This window comes from Saccostrea cucullata, unplaced genomic scaffold, assembly GCF_032062105.1.
Source record: "Saccostrea cucullata isolate Sc308-1 unplaced genomic scaffold, CSIRO_AGI_Scuc_v1 ctg3721, whole genome shotgun sequence".
NCBI lineage: Eukaryota > Metazoa > Mollusca > Bivalvia > Ostreida > Ostreidae > Saccostrea > Saccostrea cuccullata.
Window position 1 is genome coordinate 1 of NW_026931798.1, and position 6,685 is coordinate 6,685.

At 35.7% G+C, this 6,685-nt stretch overlaps 1 long non-coding RNA gene across 1 annotated transcript; it reads right to left on the minus strand.

Annotated features, from left to right (window-relative positions):
• Positions 1-19: 19 nt before the first annotated feature.
• On the minus strand, positions 20-3,611 carry LOC134233554 (uncharacterized). Its single transcript, XR_009985025.1, has 3 exons — positions 3,517-3,611; positions 343-532; positions 20-165 (listed from the first exon to the last, which is right to left on the minus strand). It is a non-coding gene; the product is annotated as an uncharacterized LOC134233554 (long non-coding RNA).
• Positions 3,612-6,685: the final 3,074 nt, after the last annotated feature.

The following is a 6,685-nucleotide window of genomic DNA, read 5'->3' on the forward strand; positions in this document are numbered from 1 at the left end:
TGGATTCGTCCTCGGGTTGTAAACCCCCGTGTTACAGATCCCTCCAGCGAGTAGTTTACCATGCTTTGTAGCTATTTCCTTTGCTATTTGCAAGGCATCTCTGTTTAACTTTTCTAGGTCATCTTCTCGGCCAATCAGGCGCAGTTTTTCACGATGCCCATAGTACTACAAAATATCTAAATTAAGTACGGTAACATTTTAAAAATCAGTCGATGACATTCTATTTTTAATGACCTGTAAAAGGTAATATTACAGATTGCAAGAGAGGGGTGGCAATGATCAAGGACGGGAAAACTAAATATAAATTTAAAAATACTGTAATATTTACACTTCCTCACTAACCGTAAATGCTTCTATGACGTCGGTACCAGCATGGACGAATTCTTCGTGAAGAGCACGCACTATTTCAGGATTGTTATAACTACTTCTGGAATAAAACCTCCAGCAGTAAGATAGCCTCTTCTTTCCAACTCCCACATATATCCTTCCGCTATTAGGATTTTTTCGCCATTTTTTAAACGTTCAACCAGTCCTATGCAAAAAATTGCAGTGTACAAATATATATGGCATTGCCATTGATATTACAAAATATGCAAGATGTTCTGAGGAAATCTTTGCTTACACAAGTAACTACATTACACCATGCATATTTAGATATTTTTTAATTCATTTCTGTGCTATGCTTTTGCAGCCAAGTCAAAAATGCTCGTTTCTTTTTTTATGTAACTTTATGTATATTAGCCTACAAAAGTAAAAGGCTACCCAAACCATGCATTTCTATAAGACCTTTTGCAGAACAAGACATTGCAATACTATGCAATACTATGCGACTTCGACTGTACATGTATGCTATCGAAATGTATACTGTATAATAGATTGCCACTTCGTATGAATTACATCAACATTTCATTTCGAGTGATTAGAGAGATTCTGAGAGCCTTAGATTAAGGCTCTAATCCTTAAGTTAATTATGCCATGGTTTCTAATCCATTTGCGGGACGTGGAGACTAGTCCATACGATGAGACTGTATAAATCGAGGTCCCTTGTCGCATGTAGGTACTAGCACAAAAAGGTTCCACTTGTTAGAAGCCATTCTTGCCAAGTACAGATTTACAGCCCTCCACCAATGAGTGACAATTCTCAAAGGGAAGCTATGCAAACAAATAGACCAGCAAACCAACTTGTTGTATGTGTACTTGTTTGTATAGTGTGCAGGGAAACAACCACATCGAGAATCAGTGCATTAACCACTTTTGCTAACTATGAATTCCACAGCAATCTATATATGCCTACTTCACCGTGTGCTCGAAGGTGCCCATCTTCATGGCATTTTTTACCATTATTGCTATTAATGTCAAATGTGGTGTTTTCCCTGAGGGTATTACGCAGCTTCTATCATTACAGCCATGTCAAACAGTTTCGAAGACATACTTACAAATAAAATTATACAAGATTTGCTCCTACACGACTGGAGAACATTGGAGTGTTATGTCAACTGATGCAGCTGGTAGAGGAGTTGCATAGTGCAAACATATTGATATGCAAACACATTGGATTTCTTACCCTTTCTTGTGTTAGGATCACAGTTTTGTAAAAATTACTGAAGGGATGTTTGTCAGTAGGTGTTGGCACAAAAAAGAATCCTTCAGCGCAGTAAAGTAAATGATGTCTTAAAAGTTGCAGTCCTCAAAGTTCATTACGAATGAAAATTCTACAAGGGTACGCTAAGCAAACAAACAAACGTACAGCAATTATATAGTAAGCATAATATCTGTCAAACCTAGAATTGGGGGATCTTTTTCATGCCAGGACCTGCTGCGACACGGACCTCGGTTTAGACAGTATCATTTGAAGGCCTCGCAGCCACGTCCCACACTGGGTCCGTAAAGTGTGGCCGACATTATTCCGCTGTGGATCGTTTTCACTTTTCGTGCATTATGCTCTCAATCCAAAAGTATTACCCGGTCAATAAATCTTTTCTTTTCAGAATTTGACCCTTCTTTTCCATGTCGGACCTCTTATTGCCCCTCCTCTATTTTAAATGCCTTTAAAAAATAATCTCAATTTGTCAAAAATGTGTTTTGCCAGATTTACTAGTTTCTTTATAGTTCGAAACAAGACTTAGAAAGTTAACAATGGACTGAATTTTACTTTGTGGTTGTCATTTTTCGCTATTTTTTCTGATTTACGATTTTTGTAATAAGTTTCAGCCTTATGTAATGTTCCTCTAAAATACATCATTAATAAGAAACATTTGTACTTTTCATATAAGTAATCTTTTATCGAAGGTCTCCTTAATGCATATCACTATCGATCTTTAACATGCTTGAGTCGAAGTTCATATTGATTTATTAAATGGGTTGAAGTTCAAAGTATAACTTTATTTAGTGTTGATCACTTAAGTCCGACTAAACTATAAACGGATAAAGATAACGAGATTTATTTCAGTTGTTTGTTTAAAGGGACACATTTGATTTATTCGCAAGGTCAAACCGTTGACTGTGCAGTGAGTACAATTTGCATCCTGGTCTGTTTCCTCGATCATGATAGTAGGTAGCCTAGTTATCTCCTTGAATGGGAAGAGTTAATATATATATCAGAAAATATTGCTGAGTACATTGATGATAAGTGGAAACGGGAGAGGATGAATGATATATATTAGTGATCTGTACCTCTATTTGGGCATTAATGAATGCCACCAAAATGAATTGAATGTCTTCAAGAGAAATATGTAATTAATGTCATGCACAGTATTGATTCTGAAAATGATTATGGCAATAACCAAAAATGTAAGAATCAACAGATAATGGTTTGGAATGTAGCTTGGTTTCTGTGTTAAATCAGATTAACAATAACGTAACTTAAATCAGTTTGAAGTTTAAAAAAAAAAACATACGTATCTTTACTTTTGAACTTTGAAAAGCAAATTTAACAGTTTATTTTAGCAATTTTAAAGGAATTTGGGTTTTGCTATTTTGCAATTCATAATACTTTCCAATAATTGGGTTTGCAACATTTGGCTTCCGTACTCTTGTGTTTTATTTTTTTTTTGACTGCATGTAATTAATTAATTAAATAGAATATACTGAACTATAGTTTGACAAATCTTTTTTTTTTACGTTAACTGGGTTTCACACTGAGCATTTCCAAACTATTAATTTGTACTTTAATGGTTCATTCTCTTGTTTATAGTTAAGGTAGACCTAATTACTTTTACATTTTCTATAATGAATGAAATTCTAGCAAACTTAAATTTCACCATGTTCGCGGCGTCTCCGAATAGAAAAATGTTTCAAAGAAAATACTGTGGTATACATCATGGAAAATGTATGCGTGTTATCTTGTTAAATTTATTAGGAGAAAAAAATGACCTAAATACAACATAAAACTGTAAACAATGAAGCATTGCCCTCTTTTTATGTTATCATATAGCAAAACAAATACCTCCTAGTGGGCAGTACTCTCAAGAAACTAGGTAACAAAGAATGCAAATCCTTTTTGTTGCAAAATCTTACCTTGTTTTGCCATGATCACGGATTTTATGAATTACAGGGGCACTGCAGAGGCAAGGTCAAAGTTCTTGTAAGTGTGGAGGTGCGTGGACCTCTCTGCTGCACGTTAAAAGCTGACTCGTATGGAAAGGGGGTGTTATCATAAGTTGATTGTTGTGCAAGTTAGAGGGGTCGATAATGGGGACATACCGGGTATAATGCATCAACTTGATAATGCCATATAACAAGGAAAGATAATGTATCTCGGTTTATTATTTGTAACCTACATGTACTGTGTATTATGTATGTGTACATAAGTACAAATGGATGATATGCAAATACTCTTCACTTTTGAAGAATTGAATACATACACCATGCAGACTTTTGTGAATTAATCCAGTCCACAACAAAAAAATCGTAATGTTACGAAAATATGTAATATTGACGAAAATTCGTAATATTACAAAACATGGTATATAAGACATTTATTTATTATTTTTCGTAATATAATTATATTAAATTACTGACACTCGTAATATTAGACAATCATTGCTGTTTTTGAGGTCAATACGATGAATTATATACATGTATTGTAGCCACCTGAGTTGTTCAATTTTCACCGAGCCCGAAGGGCAAGGTGAATATAATTATACTTCAGGTGCATGGCTAAATCATTGTACATGTATTCACCGAAAAAACAGCAATAATTGTTTTCTAATTCTATGCTTAAAAAATGTAATGATTCAACTGTAAATAAACAATTATTACTTGAATGTGACATAAAACAACATACAACCAATCAATCAAATAAAATTTTCATATTAATTAATCTTCAGGGTTTGGGGCTTTGTACTTAAGTATTATACATGTACATTGTATTCGAGGGAAATGTATACAATGCAATTTATTGCATAGGTTATTTGTTCACAGTATTAATATTTGTTAAAAATCATCCTTTTTCAATTCATGTTACCACAATTACATGACAATAAATAATATATGTTCAAAAAATAAAGCTATTCAAAGGCAGGGGGCATTTTTTTTTACCAAAATTAATTTTGAAAATTTATATAAACCAAATAAAACAAATTAAATTTAGCCACTCTTCGAAAATATTAAACGCTGAATGAGCATATATATTGAATGCTATTTTTAAACAAAGTTTTACCTTACGAAAATATGTATATTACCGAAAATCACAAGTAACAAGAGTAATGTTCTCTGAAATATCAAGGGTGGGCTTTTATTCATAAAAACAAAATTTACTTATTTAATAGTAAAAGAGTTGTGTCGATTAAGTGAAGTCATTTGATCAAACGAGCGATGTAGCCCATGTGCTGCATGTTTTATTTTTTCAGACGCCAGCTTTATACGGGGATTCAAGTGTTATTTCATTTATAAGGTTAGGAGGATTGATTGATTGTATACTGTTTAACGTCCCTCTCCAGAATATTTCACTGATATGGAGACTTCACCATTGCCGGTGAAGGGCTGCAAATTTAGGCCTATGCTCGGCACTTACGGCCTTTGAGCAGGGAGGGATCTTTATCGTGCCACAACTGCTGTGACACGGGGCCTCGGTTTATACGGTCTCATCCGAAGGACCGCCGCATTTAGTCGCCTTTTACGACAAGCAAGGGGGTACTGAGGACCTTTTCTAATCCGGATCCCCACGGGGCAGGTTAGGAGGAAGTTTTACGTCAAATAACCACTTCATTGCTGCGGTCATTCACATATCCAGAACCGTAAACCAAGATCTTGCGTCGTAGTCGTTAATTGCCCGAGACTGAATTAATGTTCCTCAATACATGCTCAACAGAATAAGCGCCGAGTAGAAGTCTTGAAGTCCAATTTAACAACACAAATCGGGATGAGGCAACCGTGGACCTACAAAAACATCAGAGATGGGATAAGGGACCATGGAGGAATGTGCATCCCGGCTGACCGATTGCACTCGCTGTACAATCGCTGACCGATTGCACTTGCTTCTTGTTAAAAAAAAAGGAAAAGCAGAAGACATTTCAGAATGAAATATATGGAAGTAACGAAAAAATAGGAACAGAGCACGCACAGACCTCTAAAACATTAGAGGTGGGATCGGGTGCCATGGAGGAGTGAGCATCCCCTGCCGACCTGTCACATCCGTCGTGTGCTCTTGTCATGGTCTGGAAATAACGTAAAAATCCATTAATGTCTATTGAATGTGTAAATAATTGGACTAACAATTGCAGTTTGAAAAACGTCAGTGAGCATTTGGCTCATTATAAATTGTATTTGCTGACAAGGTCTTTGTATCGACCATAGAACTTACGAAATGATGACTTTGAATGAAACTGCTGATATTCTTGTTTCATCAACTTGTTTGTCAATAATTTACTTCGTTTTAGAAATTGTACAAACGTACAGCATGCTCTTACGTATTGAATCAACTGAGATATATAAACTCCGTATGCAGGTGATGAAGGTATATGGCTGCATAAGTAAGGGAAGTTGATAGAAAAGTTAAAGTGACATCATCTTTATCATAGAGCTTGGTTGTTAGATTACCATTAACATCTTTTTCAAGTAAAATATCCATTTTGACTTATTGATAAGAGTCAGTCTTGGGTAAAGGTCTGTTTGTTCAAATGAAGGACAACAAGAGGCCCAAGGGCCATATCGCTCACCTGAGCACATCTACTAGAAAAAAGCACATATCAGATCAAAACTGAAAGTTGACTGGGGGGGGGGGGGGGGGGGGGGGCTTTAATTTTAACCCTCCTGGGTGTCATGATTTGAAAAACGTACAATCTACACTACCTGAGGATGATTCCATATAAATAGAAAAATATCACTTATCATGGCCTTGAAGTACTTGAAAAGAAGATTTTAAAAGGTTTCCTTATATATCCTTATGTACAACTTTGGTCAGCCATTTTCGGCCCAAAACTAGCCCCAGAGGTCATGATTTGAACAAACTTGAATCTTCACTAACTGAGGATGATTCCACATTAGTTTCATCTTTCCTGGCCCAAAGGTTCTTGAGAAGAAGATTTTTAAAGTTTTTCCTATATATTCCTATGTAAAACTTTGGTCATCCATTTTGGCCCCATTCTAGCCCCGGGGGTCATGATTTAAACAAACTTGAATCTACAATACCTGAGGATGATTCCACATGAGTTTCATCTTTCCTGGCATAGTGGTTCTTGAGAAG